Consider the following 23,088-nt stretch of genomic DNA (forward strand, 5'->3'; position numbering starts at 1 on the left):
CATTTAAAAAAATCATTTTTTAAGTTTACTTTGTGCCGAGGTACAAAAGTGTACTCAAATTTTTTTGCGAATTGTATTTTATCTTTTTTATATTTTTTGGCTTCTTTTGCGTAAATAATAGGTAGCCCGAGTACATCAATTATCTTCAGCCGATGCCGCCCTAACTACCTTATGCCTGTTCGACACGCTCGGCTCAGCGCCTGAGATCAGCCGTCCTAGCGGCTGATTTTGCCGTATATACGCGTCACCACGGCTCAGCCGAGGGTTTCGGATCATCTCGCCTGGGACCCCCGGCTTAAGTTATACGCTGCGCTGTTGTCACTCTCTCACCTCTCTCTCATGTGGCGTGTGTATTTGAGTTATTGTGTGTTGTGTTCGGTTTTCGTTTAAGTGTTCTACGTCGCCTGAGATTACCAATGCATGCATGTGGCACAGAGCTCAGGGAAACATCTCTTAATAATCACCTATGCCTATGGTCGGAAAGTTTCCTTCGTTTGATAGGGTATTAATAATCCTTGTTTAATCCAAGCGCTACCCGCTAACAGGGTACTCTGCTATCTAAAAGCAGCCTGCATCGTATCGGCGCTCATAGCCTCGCACCAAGGTGGCCTCACACGGCGTCAGCCGGAACCAGAACGACGTCACACGGGGTTTTCCCAGCATTCATACCTAGCCGTCGCGTTTTCGCGCGCTTGAAAATTTTCACTTTTCATTTAATCGCGAAAAATAGATATCGTGATTTAAAAACCTAAGAGATCGAAATACGTACTCCAGGAGTAATAATCTTTCGATTTGGGCAATAAAAAATAGGTGACCACCCTATTGCGATTCGAGTATGCGAGTGAATATAAATGCATAGATATTGTCTGCGAGTATAGGACCTTGAAACATGATCAACATATCTTTTTCTTTTGATCTGTCAGTCGTAATTTTACAATCAATTTTGAGAGATTTTTTTAATTGGTTTTATGGCGAAATTCATAAAACCTCAGGTTTCGTGAAGAAATTCAGCAATTCAACTATTTGGGCAGCACATTAGAGGAAAACGGACACAGTCGCAAGGACATCAGGAATCGTATTGCACTAGCAAAGGAGGCGTTCATGAACAGGAAGGAGCTTCTGAGAAGATCGTTATGTAAGAGTTTAAAGAAAAGGTTAGTGAAGAGTTTGATCTGGAGTGTAGCGCTCTACGGTGCGGAAACGTGGACACTGAGGAAAGAAGACGAGAGAAGACTGGAGGCATTCGAGGATTCGTGGGTATGGAGAAGAATGGAGGGGGTGAAATGGACGGAGAGGAAAAGGAACGACGAAGTGCTGGATATGGTTGGCGAGGAGAGGCAGCTTTTAGATGAGATACGGAGGAGACAGAAGGTATGGATGGAGGGAGTCCTTAGCGGGGAGGGGATGTTGAAAATGGTGTTAGAGGCTAGAATGTTAGGTAAACGAGGGAGGGGAAGGAAAAGAATAGGATTTTTAGATAGATTGAAAGGGAGTAGGCCTTACAGTGAATTGAAGAAGGTAGTGCTGGAAGGAAAGGGAGGCTCCCAGAATTTTTCTTAAGTACTCCATGGAAACCTACCTTAATCGGAAGAATACAATAATAATAATGACGGAATTCACGGCTTTTTTCAGGTTTTTTCACGGTAGACAAAAGTCACGGCCTATTCACGGTTTCAAGTTTTTCACGTTTCAGTGTAGAGGCCTGTTAAGTCAAGATGCCCTTCCACTACACCTTACCATCTTAAACCTACTGGGGGGATCGGGTTGGCGTGGTGGCTAGAGTGTTGGCTTCCCACCCGGCGTGCTCGGGTTCAAATCCCGGCAGTGGCAGAGAGTTTTCAGAGACTGCCCGATCCCTGCTTCAATGTTGTGTGGAGGACATTTCAAGCGGAACACTCCGTCCGTCGGATGGGACGTTAAGCCGTGGCCCCCTTGGCGCCTTTCGTTAAGAGCAGGCTAATGCCGACGCCAGGTTTCTCTCCACCCTTCCTTCCATACCCTTCCGTCATGGCGCAAATGACCTAAGCTGTCGGTCGCCTCCTCCATATACCTTAAACCTACTATCTGCCCGAATCCATTCATACACGAGGGTTTCAGAGGGGAAAGAATACCTTTTAACCGGGGAATAAGAAAGAGGAGAGGGCGATGAACGTTGGAGTGGTATACGGATTGGATGGGATAGAGAGAGAGCTAAAGAGAAAGAGAGAGAGAGAAGTGAGTGAAATTCCCCAATGTGCTAATGCGAGGTCGTATTCCGACCTTCCCTTTCACTCGACCCAGACCCTGGCTCACCAAGGGCTTCGATCCGTCCCCCCGTGAGGGGCGGCAACCACTCCCAACACCAAGCCACCCCTTTTCCTCCCTCTTCCCCGACCTTCCTCTCGACGAACCCCTACTCTTAAAGAGGTGGGGGGCTGACGGTTCATTTTTGATGACTCGGATCAAGGAAGTCGATTCATGGTTCTCCGATCCGTTCTTTCGATCCGATTCGGACAAAGAGTAGGGTTAATCACGACAAAGTGGATTTAATCAAACACCTCTTATTTATTTCATCCATTATAGTAGTTTTGGAAATTCATGAGCATAATTTATGAACGCTAATAGGGCGTCCCGCCAATCAAAGCAAAAAAATTCTTGTGAAATTCCCAGTTTTCCATGGAAAATTAAAAAAATTCCAGGCTAACCTTACGTGATTACTGCGATCGATAAGAATTTTAAAACACCCAAAAATACTTCAATACTTTTAAACAATACTATATATGAGGAGTTAAGAAGCCAATGGGTGAAAGTGATTTTTTTATCAACAGGGTTAGGTAAAGTTAATTGTTAGAAGAAATACACAAAAACTTGGTTGCCAAGGGATACGAGTGAATCTCAGTTCTGTGCTCACATCGAGCGGAAACTCAAATGCACTACTAAATATCTAACTGATCTGGTTTGTTTTCTGTGCCAAATTTCTGTACCTAGCACTGGATAAAAAAGATATCACTTGTACCCCTTGGCTTCTTACCCACTCATATATGTACTTACAAGGACAAAGAATAGGTTATTTTACACACATTGCAAGTAAAATTTAAATTTATTCGATGCAAGCCAAGAAGTTGCTTCGACTTCCTGAGTGGATGTTGACGTCACCTGGAACTTTATTCTTCGTGTTTTTTAATCTTACTTGAATCAAGAGTTCGATTCCGTTGTCTTGTCTAACAGTCCACTCAATGCGGCTGAAAAAATTCTACTAGGCTATTACACTTAAAATTACGACAACACACATTTTAATACAGACATTGGGCGTTGGATTGGAAAATTTTGATGTGAAATGAATTTGACATAAAGACGTGGAAATTTTAGGTTGGAGCAAAAGTTCATGAATAATTCATGCGTAGTTCTAGGGACTAAAAGCTCACGCATAATTACCGATTCTCCAGGATTTACCGGTCACTGGGCACCGTGTAAAAAATTAGCTGTGAGGAGAACTGAGTGGAAAGATGCGTCAAATCAATCATCTGATAAATGACTGATAATGATCCGCAAGAGTATAGAAGGGCAACACAATTCTAGACACTGTAATTGCTATGAGAAAGCAATAGAAAATGTTGAACTTATTACATTAATCAAGGAATGATTCAGATATAATTCCAGGGTCTTAATATTCAAGCAAAATTCCCGATTTTCCCGGTCACTAGCGACCCTGATTAAGTAAAAATTGGATGAGGTGATTAATGATATAAAAAATGCAGAATATAGACCCACGCTCTTTTTGCAGTGCCGTATACAAAATCAAATTGATTTGCTAGGCAAGAAAATATCAGTTGGAAATGCACGTATTCATCGTAATCAGAAAAATTTATGTTGAAATAGCGACTCCAAATTTTTCACCCAGGCCACCAACTTTTATTCATACAGTGAATAATAATGCGAATTCTAGGGAAATAAAATCAGCATCACTAGATTTAGTTGATGGTAATGATTTTATTTTTTCAACCTGTTCGAAATGAACAAAAGTATGACTGTCAAGTTTCATTGGATTGAAGCAAAGTCACGAATATATTTAGAGCATCATTTTTTTAACCAATTCCACGAATCAGGATGAATAGTACAGTGTATTGCAGTATTACACAAATTGTGAAATAATATTTATGTACATATTTATCATGGACAGAGAATCATAGAATACTTAATAATCAATGCGTTCGACTGCTACCTAAAAGTCCAAACCTGTATCACAATCGATATGCGTGATATCCTTATTTTGAGAACATTTTGCCACTATGGACCTCAGGGAAGTATGTGTTCCTAGGTTGATACGGGAAAACCTTAGGTTTTTGTATGGGTTTTAGCCGCACAAAGATGTTCAATCAGCAATTCAATCGTTGCAAGCATTATGGTCCTCAATAGGGTCGAGAGGCGGAGTTTTTGGTGCATTTTGGCAAAACTGTCAAGAGATTTAGTTCAGGGTAGTGATTTCATTCTCCTTCTTGTTCTTAGTGAACGAAATTATAACTATCATGTTTCATTGGTTGAAAGCAAGACTACGAATCACAAATCCGTAATTTTTTTACCTAATCCTCGAATCAGGATGAATATGTAAAGTGTAACGGAGTTCACCTTAAAATTTAATGTAATGTATTTCCAACATAAATATTTATATTTCACTTATTTAATGATTTTCTCGTGTGCTAAAGCACGGATAAATTATTTTCAGGATATTTAACATTTTTTTATGATCCCTAAAATTTTGAAGGGCAAGAATTTATTTGTTTCTTCTCAAATTGTGAAATAAAATTTATATATTTTATTAAAAGATTGTCATAGAAAACTTAATGGTCATTTTGGTCGAGTATTACTTAAAAATCCTTGCATATTCTCTACTACTGACAGCAAAATTATCAAATATTGAGCTTTGGATTGAAAGCGAATGACAGTCTTCCTAAGATAAATTCGCCCCTTTCGACAATCACTCAAACAAATATTATAAATAGTATATTACTACTTTTCCTCTTCTATTCTTGACCTTGTTCAATCAACTTTTTATGATGTTTCTTGGAGTTTAGGTCTAATGAAACCAAGTTATAGCCAACGTTTCGATTTATGTAAAATCATCCTCAGGGCTCTTAACTTTGTACATATTTATTGATGTTCTAAACCTAAACCTAAACTCCAAGAAACATCATAAAAAGTTAATATTATAAATGAGAAAAGTTCATTTGAACGAACTGAATATAAGCTACGGTTAAATTTATGGGAATTAAATAGTCACGGGCGTGAACGAATAGCTCATAACGAACGCCTGCCTAAGATAAATTCGCTCCTTTCGTCAATCACTTACACAAATATTATAAATGAGGAAAGTTCATTTGAAGGAACTAAATATAAGCTATGGTTAAATTCATAGGAATGAAATAGTCACAGGCGTGAACGAATCGCTCATAACGAACGACTCATTCATAATCGAGATCACTTAACCCCCACTACATTCGCACAGATCCCCTTCTACGACCTCCCCCATTCACTCTCTTGCCCCTTTCCCTTGAAAGAAGAAAACAAAGAATTATAAAAAGAAAAGCGAGCGAGTATAAAAAAACAAACAGGATAAAAAATAAAAAGAATACCTCGAGGCTCTCTCTCGCTTCCCCTCGAAATAATAATAAAAAAAGAAGAAAAACCCTTACCGCCACCCCTATTGCAGGGAACACACGCGATACCCCTCCTTTTCCACCCTCCCCTCCGAAAACACCCCGGCCAGCTTGCTCTACTTTCACCCCGCAATGCCATCTCCACCACCACGCCATGCCTTTCAATGAATATTGCGCACAATTATCCACGTGCACGTGTGTCTAAGCGCTAGTACATTCATGCCCACGTCGGATGATTAAAAGAAAACGGAATAAAAACGACATCGGATGCTTTCAAGAAATGTAGCATTTTCGGTATTCGAGGCTTGAATAAACGTGGAAAAATATATGCATAAATAGAAAGTTGAAATCTGACGAAAGCTGTTTAAAAAAACTAAAAAAATTCATATCTGAAGTGAAAAGATGGCGTAACGTATCGGTAAAATGTGCACTTTTGCTCGCGTTGGCATCACAAGCATCTAAGAATGTTTTCACTGCGTACAAATTTCAGTCAATTTAAGAGTTTTAATTTGATTTTGTATAATCACTGTTGATGCTTTGTTAAAAAAAACGACCTGTCAACTATTTATTTATTGTTTTATAGTTTTACCAACAATGTAATGACAGAGAAAAATCAATTCATGCGCAGCATATAATCATACACGTGGATATGCTGTCCCAGTTATTATAATGTATCAATTACATCGGATTTAGTCATTAATCAATCATTAGTGCTTTAAGAAATTTGTTTTCCTCTTAAAACAGAACACGTACAATAATATTTATTATATCTCTCACAAACCAATGTAATGGCAAATGCTTTCCATAATCGTATTGTACATATTTTAAATAAAACAAAGACTTCGGTCTCAAATTAACATTTTCAGCATTAAAATGTATAGTCTACAAGCAAAACTGGCATTTACTAATATTTATAACCACAGATAAGTACATGGAATCCTTAACATGTCTTCTCTCTTCTAAATTTGAACAATTATTTCCACTAATTTAGAATAAGCATTCATATCTGATCAATTCTTAAGGATAGGTACAGACAAATACGTTTAGTAAGACATCAGTCAACCCAGTGTCGTAGCCAGGAATTTTGTTCTGGAGGGTCCAAAACCATGGGGGAAAATTTTTTAAAAACAGGGTACCAAGTGGAGGGTTTAAACTAATTTTAACACTTTTAATAATCGATAAAACTTGATCGAAAAATTGGCGCCAAAAATGAACTATATAAGTCACCAAAAATTGAATCCCGGCATCGACCTGAAGACGCCGGTTGGAATACCGGCGAAACTGTCGTCATAAAGAAAAATCCACGCGGTGAAGCCCAGAAACATGGAGACATCATATTTCAAAGATGTTTTACTGTGAGAACATAAATTCACATAGATATTTCAACTGTCACATATTTTGATCCCAAAAATATGCACTCAACTAATATCAACACTTGAAACCCAAATAATAAAGGAACTAAAATTGAGCTGTGTCTGAATCTAGATAATTCAAAAGTGATGCTTACTGAGTACAACTTGCAATCGTAGATGATTGACCCTTGATTTCATAGTTTTAACTACGCATTCAAGCTGTGCGTCAAACTCGTTCGTTCGATTTGATTATGGCTGTAGTTATCGCATCAAAAAAGGTTATGACCAGAAAATTCTCATTCTGTAAAAAATCCGTTGAAATGAATAAGTATTTCTCGATTCTGAACCAGTACGAAATATAGCAATCCGCTCAGCGGAATCCAGGCTTTACAATATTGCAAGATTTTGGCAATGTAAAAAATTTTCATGAGGTTAATGATAGAAATAAAAATTATAGTGGGGTACCAGCATTTCTAAACGCTTAAAAGAGGGATACGAAGCGTTGAATGGTGTACACCATGTATCCTTGAATATTATCTGCAAGGAAGATCGATTTAATATTTTTATTCGATTCCGTGTTCCAAGAATATGGTGCAGTTCTAGTGATTCTAGTCATACCCGCACAAGCTCCCGCTGTTTAAGCCTTCTCTGAAAGTATGTTCACATGAGGTGTGTTCACAGATTACATGTTGAAACCACATCGCCTTTTTCCAATTTTTTACCCAAAGAATTCTCGCGAGAAGGCTCAATTACAAACGCTCGATTGATCCTAATAAAAAACTTCGTCCATCTAATATCTGCGTTCACTTACATCGAACATCAATATAAATATGAATTTAAGTTAATTTTTTAATCCATTCTAGCATTATTTTTATAATTTTATTCAACAAAAGTGAGGCCCATAAAGTTACCAAAAACTTCCTCGTATAAAGTGCGAAATAGCAAAGCATAAACTGGAACACGCGCAAAGTAACTTGTAAACAACATTTAAAAATTACTAAAGGTTTCGCGGTCCATGTTTGTAGATTTATGGTTTTTTGGGAATATCCCGCGTCAGGTTATTAAAATGGCCGACGTTTCTTCTCCTATGCCGGAGACCTCATCAGGGCGAATGACCGTGTTGTCTTTATTTCGCATCAATTTATAGGTGGCGTACCGTACGTATCGCACCACCACCCACCACCTATCAATTGATGCGAAATAAAGACAACACGGTCATTCGCCCTGATGAGGTCTCCGGCATAGGAGAAGAAACGTCGGCCATTTTAATAACCTGACGCGGGATATTCCCAAAAACCATAAATCTACAACATTTAAAAACATAAATAAGGAAAGAAGTGACTTATTCCGGATAAGAACCTATAACTTTCTGGTCGTTAGGCGGATGCGTTAACCGTTGCGCCAGATGTCACATGTAGAATGATGTCACTAAATTAGTTAGAGCCCCTTGACAAAAGTATCAAGAATTCGATGAAAATTTGGTAGGATACTTTTTGAACGACGCACTTTGAAGTATCAAAAGAAAATGGGATTCCCATATGCCGGTTTTGAGATATTTTACGGTAACATTAGGATAAATTAACATGGGCTCTTATGGAGAAATGCGAATTTTTCAGTGTAGCGAAGCTTTTTGTAACAAGAAGTTGTTGAAACGCTTCTCTTTAAATCGGGTAAATATAAACGGGAAATTATAAGTTTTTGATAAAATAAGAAAGATATTGGCTAAAATTGATTGTTTGAGGCGTAACTTGGTGAAAGTGATTCATGATTAAATTAAAAAAGAAGAACTTTATGCTTTCACATTAAGGTAGACCTGATGATGACGTCTAACGTTGAAACCATGGTCGTGAATAAATATTAATGTGAAAGCACAAAGAAAGTTCTTTTTTTTTAATTTAAAGATATTGGCGAAAAACGGCCTGAAACTTGCAAGGCGGCTGGGAATCTCTCGTACCAACATCGCAAAACGAAAACCACTGCACACGCTTCGCCTAAATTCCGCAAATACATTTAGTTGCTCGGCTTCTACATACTACTTACATAATGCCCCCTACCCCAAAATCCACCGAAGTAAAAGATAAATTTAAATTGAGAAACAAAGTAGAAAAATCATCAGGCCAAGCCTTTCCCGTAGAAACAAAAGTTATAGTAGGATAAAAACATTAAGGGAGGGGAATTTGACAAAAAAAACTTAGCTGAAGAAAATGTCATAAGCATTCTCAGGGTCATGGTTATTACGATATTTTTAAGTTGATGAGGAGAGTGAGGAGTTAGAGGAAAGAAAGGGAATTCTGAAGCGGTAATCAAGCCGGATCAAGGAAGGATTCCGTCGTAAGAGGGGCCGCTTTAATTATTTACTGAATTTGAGCACGCGGAATATGCTGAACACCAGAGGTGGGTTGAGGAGAAGCATCAAAGTAATCAGAAGCAGGACTCAGCCAAGGGTTCAGATTCACGGCTCAACTCTCGGGATGTTAATAAAAATTAATCCCCAGGATCACTCTCTGTTTCCATGCTAACATTTTATCTTGCATAAGAAAGATACCAAATTATACGTAAATGATGAAGTAACGTGATGTGTACCTTAAATACGCTCATCACTTACGAAGTAGAATGTCCGACCATGAAATGTCTTTGTATTGTTGCGGTTCTTGACGGTTTTTATTGAACGAAAATTAACCAAAACTTTTTTCCATGGATTAGAACATCCCAGTAGGTTTCACTTGTGTTGCACACTAGAGAAGCGTGCAAGTTTACATCCTTTTATAATTACAACCTTATGTATGCTTTTAACCATACAACCAAGAGTTATTCAGTGTTATTATATTCTCCTTATATTACACTACAGTATATGATGGTTTTATTCTCTTCAGTAACTATAAAATGAATGAAAAGAGGCTTTTTAGATGCAAATTTTAACAACGTTTAATATATACACCCTAAAAAATTTCAACGAAAGAAGCTCCATGTAACCAAACTCCGAATTTTTTACCCACGATGATGATAAATATGAATTGGATAAGAGAATAATATTTCATCAAAAAGAATGTATAGCTAAGACTAATGCAATGATATAAAATATAATTCTAGTATATTAAATATAATGGTGTCCTTAATGCAAGTAGAATGAATATACAGTTTTATTGACGATATAATGCTGCGATAGGCCCAAGTCCCTAACTTAAGAGAAACTCGTAATGATATTCGTATCAAACCCAAGAGATTGTTTCGTCAGTTCGAAGCGTTCGAAGGAAGATGTCACTCCATCCAAAAATAATAACACAGCCCTCCACAACACCCGCATCATCTTGATAACCTCCATCGCCCCTTCGCCCTCAATTGTTTTCTCATATTTGAAACGCACTCGTATGTCAAGCCCTTTATTTGCGCCCAACTCCGGCACCTGAAATAATTGAAACCTTCCCTACGCTCCGTTCGAGCCAATTTCTAAGCGTTCTCTCGCGACACAATGCTTGGAGTTCGAAGAGCGTGCGTTATCTCCCTACAGAACGCTTCCCTGACCCCTCGTGACGTTTCTCAACGCAACTCATCACTCGAGTTAATTACGAACGAACCATCCCTCGATCATGAAATCCGCATCATCGATTTCGGCCACTTGAATAGTGGCGGATAAGGCTTCGTTGGAAGATATCGTCTTTCTTATGTTAAAATGATCCGAGCATGAAATAACATGTCCAATTCCTATTTAAAAAATTCTAAATAGCGTTAAATAATGCTGAACAAAGAAATGAAAAAAATGTATTTAAGGCCGTAAATTCACAGTTCTAAAATTTTATTGCTTAACTTTTTTAATTAATTTTTTTTTCAATTGAAATATAATTTTTTAAATATTTTTAATTAAATTTATCGCGGAATACACTATTTAACAATAGTTGGGATATAAACCTTATATAACTGCCTAATAAACTAAAAAATAGTTTATTCTGCGAATAATAACCATTAAAAGACTATCTTACACATTAACAAGATTATTTTCGAGGAGCTGGCTATGTTAGCACCTCTGCCGCATTACTGCGGCTGAATCACAGATACGGGGGCGGTATAGGCCTGGCTTCACCCAAAGACGGCGGGAAACCAGTAAAACCATCGCCTGGCCACGATAAAATATACTATAGAAAATATTAATAAAGATTTTATTGCATATTTTCATTATTATTTTCAAAACCTATATTCATCGAATTTATAACGTTAAAAAGGGAACCAGCTGAAATCATATGCTATAGTTTATCTGGACAAGTAATGGAAAGATTTTCGCAGAGAAAATTTACATCTAGAAATAATTTGTACCTAAGAACGTGCCACGAAAGGAAGGTCCCACCAGAGGGGCCTACAAATTGTGAGGATAAAAAATTTTGACTTTCTGTTATTTTTAATCAGTTTTTTCAGGAGTGAATTTATGGAATCTAGTTAACACAATGAAAATTAGAGAAAAATTTCTAATTCCACATTAAATATTTAATGTAAGACTTAGGTTTTGACGTGGTACGTGATCATCTGGTGGATGTTGACGCGTCAGTTCGAAACCTAGGTCGTACATTGAATATTTATGTGGAATTGCAAAGTTTTCTTTACATTTCAATCCGTTATTTAAAGATATATTCATTTTTCCTGGCATATGTGACGGCACGAAGATGATTTGATGAGATTTGAAACGTAACTCATCGAGGAATGGAGAGATCGAATAAATGCGAAGAGTCAACGGAGAAGAGTTCTTTTCCGTGCTGACGATGAAAAATGTCAAATGGGAAACCCGCGAACCAGAAGAGATAAACTCGGTGGAAATTATTTCTGGATACTTGAGCCTTTCAACAGAGTATCAGCAGGAATGACGAAAACACGAGAGAAAATATCAGATACCGACGAAAACAGGGATTGAATGAAATTGGGAGTTAAGGTGCGTTTACATGTAAGATGTTACTCGGATTTGAAACTTTTTCGCATAACATACTCTTTAAGGCAGGCATCTTCAACCTTTTTAATGCAAAATTCAAGATTTTCGCATGCCCGGAGGGCCACAATGCTCCACGTCACTTTACTACCACATCAATAAAATTACCAAAAAAAACATATAATTTCAAAGTGCAACAATCTTTATTGGTTAAGAAGTTCAATCAATCAATGCGATTTTTGGGATTTTTATACTTTTTAACGAGTGCGTCGATATATTTTTTATATTGTGTGGCACGATCCAATTGCATGCTACTTGATGGCAATTGATCACCCCCTGCCAAATACCCTAGAGGTGGCTCGCAGGGTATTATGTAGATGTAGATATATTCTTTAGCCTCTGAGGGCCACGGGTCGAAGAGCCTTGCTTTAAGGAGTCACTGTGAGAGACAGAAATGGTGTTCAATGCGGAGGTCGAAGACCCTTGGTTCGATTCCAGGTGTAGGGGGCTGCCTGTAAGCCTCCAAGAGACAATTGCCTGGTCGTAATCGTCTCGCTAGAAAGAACGACCTCCCCTTTTCCAGTTGGGGGACACCCCGCCGCGGGGAAATTACGACTTGGTCGCAGGACGCAACAACACGAGTGTGGGCGTTCAAAAGGATAGGACACTGTGCTATCTAGTCTTCCTTCGCGCTCCGCTGGCCACAAATAAAAAGACACTTGACGAGGCAGTGATCTCGGAGCATTCATCATCCACGTCTCAGCCATCTGTAAACAATGCCGCGATTAGTCCCTTTCTCCGATTCTCTCATCATTGTTCCTCGACAGTTGACCTCCCACACTTCACGGTTAATAAACTCTAAGAGAATTCTCTTTTTTTGTACCCGATTCCATTTTTACGAAACTGGTCGGTTTTCACTTTCCATCCCATTTTATAGTTCCCAATGAACTTTCGTCATCATCAGCTTGAGCAATAGGGTGGTTTCCTATTATATTTTTATTGCCTATATCGAAAGATTATTACTCCTGGAGTACGTCTTTCACGCTTTTAGAGTTTTAAATGACGATATCTATTTTTCGCGATTAAATGAAAATTGAAATTTTTCAAGCGCGCGAAAACGCGACGGCTAAGTATGAATGCTGGGAAAACCCCGTGTGACGTCGTTCTGGTTCCCGCTGCCGCAAGTGAGGTGACCTTGGGGCGAGGCTTTGAGCGCTGATACGACGCAGGATGCTAGCAGGTAGCAGAGTACCCTGCTAGCGCTTGGCTTAAATATGGATTATTAATACCTTATCAAACGAAGGAAACTTTCCGACCTTAGGCTGTTTTAATAGGTGATTATTAAGAAATGTTTTCCTGAGCTCTGTGCCTCATGCATGCATTGGTAATCTCAGACGATGTAAAACTCCTATCTACTCGTATAGAAACTAGGTCCCTGTGACGTCACGTTGAGTGGCATCGCATGGGCATCAATCTAGCCTTTTTCAAATGAGGATAAAATTGACCATATCCATTCGTCTAAACCGGTATTTCTAAAACCAAATAATTTGTATACTATGAATACACTAATGGTGGGTAACGAATCGCAATCAATGCCTTTCGTTTTCTTTGATGACGGAAACTACCCTAATGAGAGTAGATATGAGAGGGTGAGAAGCCAAGATGCACAAGTGACTTTTTTTATAAACAGTCAGGTACGAAATATACAAAAACTTGGTGGCCAACGGATGCGACTTAGGACTGGTTTACACAGTGCGAGCTAGTATCCAAGCTGGCCTAGTCAGGTACTGAAGCGCATCTACTCGCACCGTGAGACCGCATCCTACGAGTTACTGTTATGTGCGAGTCGGTCAGTAACTCGCACCCGAGTTACTCCTACATTTTTTGTTTTTCCTCGCCTCTCACATTCCCCCACCATACCACAAGCAGCAGCTTTCGTATCACTCGGACATCAACTTGCACGGTATTGTGAAATGACAGCAGCTCGTAAGTCCTGGACCACACCAGGTGCATTCTTCGTGTTTCTGGGTTTCAAGTAATGATTAAAAACAAGAAGTGGCGGATTGATGGACTTCCGAGCAAAATGTAAAGTTTTTGTAACTATACAAGGACCAAACCAACTTATGGACTTCTTTGAATCCTAATTATAAGAACAGAGATCTGCGTAAAGCCTCGCTTGAATACACTCGCACTAAATTTGGTTTGAAACGCCTCTGAAACAATGCGATTGCACACGTGCGGTAACTGTCTGCAATCACGCCATCAGCTCGCACTCGTGTGACCGGGCGAGGCGAGTCGAGCCACTGTCATGCAAGTACTCAGGTCCAGTATCTGTCTACTGTCAGGTCAGCAACTCATATTGTGTAACCGCGCCCTTAGTCTCTGTTTTCTTGTGTTAGTCTTTGTTTAAAACTTGGCGCCCAATGGATACGAATGATGATCTGTTCTGTGCTGACATCCCGTGGAAAATCAAATGCACTGCTAAATATCAAGTTAATATCGTATGTTTCCTCCAATGAGTACAAGTGATTTTTTATAAACAGAGTTAAGTGCAGAAATTTATAGAATAAATATACAAAAACTTGGTGGCCAAGGGATACAAGTGAGTCTCTGTTCTGCGCTGTCATTAGAAAATCAAATGCACTACTAAGTGTCAAGTTGATCTCTTTTGTTTCCTTAAGGGGATTTTTTTAGTGTTGGGTTCAGAAATTGATAGAAGAAATACCCAAAAACCTGGTGGCCAAGGGACACGAGTGAGTCTCTGTTCTGTGCTGACATTGAGTGGAAAATCAAATGAAGCACTAAATATGTAGCTGATCTCGTTTTGTTTTCTGTACTTAATTTCTTTACTTGAGTTTGTTTTAAAAAAAAAATCACTTGCACCCCTTAACTTCTCATCCCATCATATCTTAAAGAGCGACACGGAGAACTTCATATAAGAACCCCACTATATTTCCATGTCCAACATAAACGATAAATTAAGAGAGATATTTTTCCAAACGGATATGTACGGGAATTCGTTTTTCCCTAAGAAATTACGGACTTTGATAAACGCCGTCATTTCGTAGAGCATAGCCTTTACATTTGTAAACGGCTGATCTCCTAGCCACCCCCGCCACAAGTCTATTGAGACGGCTTGCAGGGTAGTACGCAGATGTAGTGAAGAGTCCGCTGAGCCGTTACGTACATCTCATTGGCATTTATTCTTACAACTTTTCATTGCTAACCTCGACAATTTATTTTGCGTACTGCTTCTCAGAAATTTTTCATCAATGCTAAGTAATGGTCGGCATAAATATAATTTTTGAAGCGAATATCAAAAATAATTATTTCTACACGGATTTATGCGCTAAATATGGATAAAGCTGTGGAATGAAAATTTCATGGCAGAACATAAAAGTTTAATTTAATTCTCGGAGATAATTATATAGGAAAAATTAGAAGAATAAGACATTGATACCAGCTCCTTCAGAATGTTTTGAGAACTTAGCTTCATCATTCATTGAATAATACCTCCAGAGGGCCAAAAAAACCAACCGAATAATGCGAACACCAAAGTCTGGTGTTTACTATACTAGGCATTATGTGCTGAATAAGGTAGAATTAATGCAGTGAAATTTTAATAACACGGTTGAAGAGTTAAAATTAACCATTGGACAGAGTTAAGCAGGGAAGTTTCGAGGAAGAAACATAAAAAAGTATACTGCGAGATAAGGGGACAAAACGATTTATTTTCTAGGTATGAGAGCTAAAAAGGCAATAATATGCTAAGTTAGACCATTAAGTTTCACACACGAACTACTGGAAGATTTTGAAGACTTGAAATGGTCAGCAAAAAGTTTAATAGGAGAAATAAAAATAACTGATCATTCTTTCCGCTCTGTGTTATCAATATCGATTAGAATTCCTTCATGTTTTTAGGCCAGAAAAAAATTTTATTGGCAACTTAATAATAAGCAAGACTCAAGACTTCAGTAATACGTCATTCGCCTAAAGTTCTCCTTACTCGTAATGATTACTCCATCCTCGAAAGATTCCAAGTTAAAAAAACTACCTCAGCTTCTCTTCTCTCATGAATTATTCTTATTTATAGAATAATCTTAATTTCTGTCGAAAAAGAAAAGGTTGTCCAGGTTCCGCTAGAAAACACACCCTCCTTGGCCTCCATGGCCTTGGATTAAGCGTGTCTCCTCCCTACCTACTCTCATCCCTTTTCCGTACTCCCCATGGAGTTCAGCGGATCAAATCCCGCGAGGATAGACGCCGCTAATCAAAGGGCTCCTGCGAAGAGCTTCTCTAACTAACGGAAATAGTTGGGTCCAAAACATAAGCGTCCTAGTCATGGAGTTTGTAAATATTTGGAGGCGCCGTTTACAAGTTTTTGGCGAGGTCAATGTTCCGCCATCTTAATTTGACAATTTTAGTCTCCGACTGATATTTTGAGGTGGCTAAGTTTTGTTCTGAAAATTAACTACATTAAGTGAAAAAATGCTACCATAATTATTTCTATTTCGCCGGTGATTGTCATAGGAGTTTTCCTATCATTCGCGAATCTTCTATTTATGTATAAACTATGTCTGTTAGCCACTTTACTGGTGGGGATATCCTATAAAATATACTAAATTACTGTAATTGTTACTTTCCTTTGGTTATAATAAAATTCAATTCCAGTATAAATTCAGGTAAATGATTAGTTTACTGTCGTAAAATTTTATTCTCAGCTGAGCTGGTTGTAGAACGTAACCGTGGTGACTGATGATAATTTTTCCCTGGGAAAAGATGTTTGAGTCATAACTCAGCGAAGCCTACCAATAAAGTAAGAAAAAAGGTTTAAATTGTGCGTTCCATAGTTTATTTTAATATATTACCGAGTTATGACCAAAAATTTCACCAAATAATAAGCATTGACCCTTATGGGATTGTCAATGTTTTGGTCAAAGTGGGCGTGGCTTGTCCGTCCCAAGCACCCCCATTCCGAAAACACCTCGCTCCACGCTCGAAACCAGTGGTGCCCCCTCCAGATATTTACAACATCCTTGGTCCTAGTGGCTAATCTCACGGGCAACCAGTGACACCTCTTTGTAAGATCAATTCGCCAAGAAATCGTTGGAACTCCGAAGACACATGTTTCGGAAGCTGATTGAAGCACCTTCCTGAGAGCGAACCCTTCCTTCTGGAGATAAATCATAAGCATTGATATGCTTGTTGATGACCTAATCATCGGTGGTGTCATGGTGCCTGAACGCCGTTCCGGCACTGGTTAAAGGAAGGCATAATAGTCAAGTAACACATTTATCAATTTTGTTTCCACATAATTTTTATAAATACATTCGTAACCAAAACAAAAATATTCTATTAAATGTAACTAATAACTTGAAATCAAAAACACACAGAGAAATATTTTTACTTCCAAAAAAGTTAAGGAAAGAGCGTTCCGGCACTGCTAATTTAGCCATTTGCAATCACTGCTAGTGATAAATTCGTGACACACATAAGTGCCATCAATTCGTCGTCTCAAACCCTACATAGTCGATATATCAAACACAGCTTCACATGGACAGCGATGGAGAGGGCGGATTGAAGGGTGTATTCGAATTTTGCCTTTGCATGAATACGGACGTATTAAAATATTAAGCAGAATAACGTTTAAGCAAAAATATTATGTAGAATAACGTTTCTGACTTTGCATGAATACAGAAGTTTGACTTTGCATGAATACAGACGTATTCATGCAAATTCAAAAACGTTATTCTGCTTAATATTTATATGACCGCGAAGTGTGCATGTGGGGGCCCTGTGTGCATGCTTAATGCTGGTGATTGATCACCCCTTGCAAAACACCCTAGAGGTGGTTCGCAAGTTATTATGTATACATAAGGTGCATACGGCTGATTACATATCTTCTTTAGGGTGAGGATAACTTAAAAACAATGAAAGAAGAATAATAGAATACTAATAGAGTAACAGATGACATATCACATCTAAGTGCAATAAAGTCGCAAGGAAAAAGCTCGAAGTCGCAAGGTGATTGTACGAACCCTCCAAAATCGTCACCATTTCACTACTTCACGTCACGAACGTCGTCCGTCACGTCACGTGCGTGCATCGTCTGACGGTCGCAGTGATGCTGAGTGGTGCCTCGGAAGAAGGAAGGTGAAAGGATAAAGAAATTGGTGGGTGGTTACAGTGGAGGGGGGAGGGGTTAACAGACGTGAGTAAGCGGGTAGGGAAGGGGGAAGAAACGGAAAGAAGATCGCGTTGCCATGACGCTTTTAAAGGGTACAAAAAAAATAACTCTCCACCACACTTTTTTTTCCTCCCCGAGTCGATAAAAAGTGAAAGCTTTAAAAAACGTGAGTCGTCCGTGACGGCGAAACAAGTGCGCGACGATCCTCTCGTCTGGAGAGAGAGACCATGTTGGGACGTCGTCTTATTCCCCATCTTCCTGCAGGAAAGAGAGAGAGAGAGGTTTTCCACGCGCTCTTTAGACACACACAACCGTGCTCTCCGTCTGCCCGCGTGAGCAAGAGACTGGATTGTGTAGGTGCGAAACGAAAGAGGAGATGAGAGTGAGCGAACGAAGAAAGGGTTCAGGAGTCTAAAAGTGTGGAGGGAGAGAGAAGGGAATTGAGAAAGAGATCGCTCGGTTTGGTAGCCAGGGTTCGTTCACTTTCTAAGCTGTTAGGGACCAGGTTCTAATAGTAATAATAATTCAAGGTTGGAATATACTGGAGGGGGCACCACTGGTCCCGAACAGTAGAATAGTATTTTCCAGGGAACTAGACAGCAAAACAGATAGATTCGGAATGTCGTTTTTTCCGATCAATAAGAGACTATAACGGCAGCAATAGAGCTCACAAAAAATAAGATGAATTGTAGTGTAGAGAACTAACTAATGTAATCCTTAATGCATGTTTCTGAATTTTTCAATTATTTCTAAGGGCATGTTTTAAGTGTTTAAGTTTTTAACTGGCAGATTTCTTTACTGACAAGGAGACATCGCCAAAGTGATGTTCGGGATCTGCATGAGGATGTTATTAACTGAAACCATATAGGTAAGGTAGAAAAAGTGTCACGGCTTTCTTCCACATAGGCCCGGGTTCGAGAGATATTCGCTTGTAAAGATTTCGCGCAGCATGACATCCCTTGAGTAATCGCTACCTCTTAACTACGGCCGTGTTTTTCTCTCTTCTGATTTTTGAAGTCACTGTTACATTTTATCCCCATTCGTTTTATTTAGTTACTTCGCGATTTTTTTAAATTTAGTATCAATTTATGGATTTTAAACGAAACTCCGAATTGTGCCTTAACACGGCGATTACTCAAAGGATTTCATGTTGCGCGAAGTCTTTACAAGCGAATATCTCTCGAACCCGGGCCTATGTGGAAGAAAGCCGTGACACTTTTTCTACCTTACCTATATAGTTTCAGAAAATAACATCCGTATCCAGATCCTGAACATCACTTTGGCGACGTCTCCTTGTGAGTAGTTGGCAAGTTTTGCCTTAGCATAAATTTGGAAGAATAATTTGTAAGCAAGAATGTATTTTTAGACCGTGTGGTGTGCATGTGGGAATCCTATTGCATATTTTATCCTGTTGATTGATCATCCCCTATCAAACACCCTAGAGGTGAATCGCAGGGTATTATGTAGATGTAGATGAGTGTGGAGCAAAGTGCGGCAGGAATGGGGGTGCTTGAGTCGGGTAAGCTACCTACCTTGACCAAGTCATTGGCAATCATATAAGGATCAATTCTTACTATTTGGTGAAATGTTTGGCCATATTTCGTTAATAAATTAAAATAAGCTATGAAACGCACACCGTATACCTTTTTTCTTACTTCAGAGGCAGGCTTCGCGACGTTATGTCTCGAACAACTTAGCCCAGGGAAAAAAATTATTACCAATCACCACGGTTACGTTCTACAACCAGCTCAGCTGAAAATAAAATTTTACGAGTGTAAACTAGTCATTTTCGTTTACTTACATTGGTATTTAATTTTATTATAGCCAATGGAAATCTAACAATTGCAGTATAAAAGTAGATTATGGAGGAAATCCCAACCAGTAAAGTGGCTAACAGACCAGAAGTATCGCGAATGATGGGAGTTCCGAGCTCCGAGTGGGAGCTCCGAGTTCAGTCATCGGCTAAATACTAGTGACTACGGTAACATTTTTCACTTAATGTATACCATTTTTCTGAACTGACGGCGGCTGACCTTGAGCGTGCTCGAAACCAGCCCACTCTTCTAGCCAATCACAGAAGAGCGACAGGAGAAAGTGTGGAAGAACCCGCAGTCTCTCTCCGACCTCCGTGCAGTGCACATCGCTCTCCAGCTAGCAGTGTTGCCAAGCCGAATCTTATGAGATCGTACAGCGCTCGTTCTGCCGCCCCCGAAAGTACCGTTATTCCCAAGGCTGGCAACGCCGGTCGGCCGGATGGAGGGGAGCGGAGGGAAAATGGGAAGGGGATGGAGGGGAACGGAGAGGTGGAAGGGGCAGCGTTTCTCATTGGCTAGTTTCTATTTTCCATCCAGCCGCCGTCAGTTAGGAAAAATGGTATAGCACATTTGCAGAACAAAACTTAGCCTCTGACTGATATTTTGACTGACTAAGTCCAAAAGATGGCTGAACCCTAACCACACTAATAATTCGGAAACAGCACCTCTTGGTATTCAAACCTCCTGCCCAATCTCCGCTCGATTTCTAAGACCCTTTTCAAATATCTTTGCTACTGTCCCAGTCGTGTAAGTTCGGAATGTTTCGAGGAGCGTCGCGCCAAGAGGTGGGACCTACGAGACTATATAGGGATGAAAAGAGAGAGGGACGGGCGTTGCCATGTTTTCTCAAGAGACTTTGACCCTAAAAGAGAAATGAATACTGTGCCAAAAACCCTCTTTCCACTTGTCAAGACGGTTAACTCACTCACGAAGCGTACACCACGGAGGTCTGAAAACGAATTTATTTGCCGGAGGGAAACCGAAAAAAAAAACAATCGAGAATTTCAAATATCTCCTTAAAATCATTTCTCTGATATCAACTGATTTTGGCGTGACTTACGAATGATATTAAGAATATTATAAACTGTTGTCCTGACAATGACGCATTAGTCCTCCAGTCAACTAATCGTCGAAACTAGTTAACAGCAAGTAAAAGTTTGTGGAACAGTTCTGGGTTTTTGTTTCACCATGAGTTTCTCTGATAATTATTTATTGATGAAACTTACGATTATGACCAAAATAGTAGCTACAAAAACAAACTGGAGCTTTAATTATCATTCAAATAAATTTGAACAATATGAATCAAGGTTTTTAAGCACAGTGATTATAAAAAATTAAATTTAGTTGCGTGTTGAAATTCAGAAGTAACTTCATCCTACTCTTGAGTGCATATACGGCATAGCAGATTAAACGAGAGTAACTAGATGTCATCATGCACGAGAATCCGAAATACTTCCGATCGACTGGAAATTTCTGGGGAGGAATGCAAAAAGTAAACACTACGATAAGTTACATTCCGCATTTGCCATTAGTTGCGAACATTTCAAATGGTAAATAGTTGTGTTTTAATACGTAAAACTAGCCGTCCTCGTCCGTAAGTCCTCGCTTATCAAATCGAAGGTCGCGGGTTCGAGTACCACCTAAGTAGGTGGTCCTATACATAAAATTGGATGTTTGTGATATTGCGTAGTTGTTTATAATTGAAAACCCCTAGTACAAAGAACTTGAATGTGCTGTTTTCAGGGAAAATGGAAATTAAAAATAAAATACAAATAAATTACGATGGTAAAAATAACGCTCATCATTCTCACTGTAGGTGAGTTTCCAAGCAGCCACTCCAGGTTCCGTATGTGACATTTTGAATTGGAGTTTCAATCTTCCACTACAAGGGAACAAAAATAATAAAATTACCAATGAAAATCCAAATGTTTATTCATTAATTTACGTCAGAGGGCGTGAAATAATACAAGATGGAAGCAAGTTTGCAAGTCTTTTGTATACGAAATGTGATATCTGTTACGTGTTTCTCTTTCTCGCAACCTTCGGTTTGATGTTCCTTGCGAGGCATTTTCGAACAGCACAAATTGCACCTACCTCACATGATGTTATCATAATTCTGTGAATTGATTTTATTTTACTAAAAGAAAATTTTACTGGCCGCAATGTAGGAATTATACATTTTTCATCCAGTAACAATAATTTACTTACTCTTCTGTAAAAATTTCTGCATTGTAGAATAATCGGTTCTGTGCGGGCCACGTATAACATTTTTTTGCGGAGAGTAAAGTCTGATCAAAATTACAATAAATAACTAAGTTTTTCAAGCTGCCAATTTTTACGTTATAATATCTGTCAGTTCGGCACTATGCCGATATACCTGTATAGCTACTTTTAAATGTACTTCGAAAGGAACTTGTTTTTCCTTATTGCAATATATTTTAAATTTTCTTAAGAGTTGACATCTGTTTCTCGGAAGTTGTTTCAATGAATTGATTGTCTTGATAACGGTTGAGAACTTAATTGAGAAACTGGGAAACATAAGTCGACCGTTGAGCTTTAAAATTTATAAAAAATATAAGAAACAATTAATAAATACAAAATTCGGATGTAAAAAAAGTGCAAAATTGAATTGACTAATAGAGTATCACCGAATAAAAATGAAAAAATACATTTTATTATTATTTTTTACGGAATTGAGAATAATTAATTCTCATTATTATTTCTCATCAAAAAGCTCCTCCCCCACTCCGAACTCATATCATCCCCCTACCGCACTCCCTTATTTCTCCAAACGCCTCCTAACATCCCCATCAACCTTTCCCTCATATACCTCATGGCCCCTCGCAGCCTTTCTTAAACGACTTGAGGCCGGTTCCCTACTCAAGCAACCCTCATATCCCTCGGCGTCATGTCTTCGCCGGAGAGAATTTTCCTCACGCACTCAACGGGTTATGAAGAAAAAATATGAAACAGGGTAAAAGCCTTCCCCTGAGGAGATACGAAAGATAAAAACATGGAATGAACACGCTCCGCAAGGCCTCGAAACCGGGTCTACGAGATTCTCCGAGGCAGTTGATTACAAAGAATTTCGTCTCCCCTTAGCAGAAAGAATTTAAGCAGGAAGAGACGCGTTGCAAGCCTTCATTAAATATTATAACCGCCATGGATACGAAAATATAATGAATAAATTAAA

The sequence above is a fragment of the Ischnura elegans genome, chromosome 8 (assembly GCF_921293095.1).
Source record: "Ischnura elegans chromosome 8, ioIscEleg1.1, whole genome shotgun sequence".
Lineage (NCBI taxonomy): Eukaryota > Metazoa > Arthropoda > Insecta > Odonata > Coenagrionidae > Ischnura > Ischnura elegans.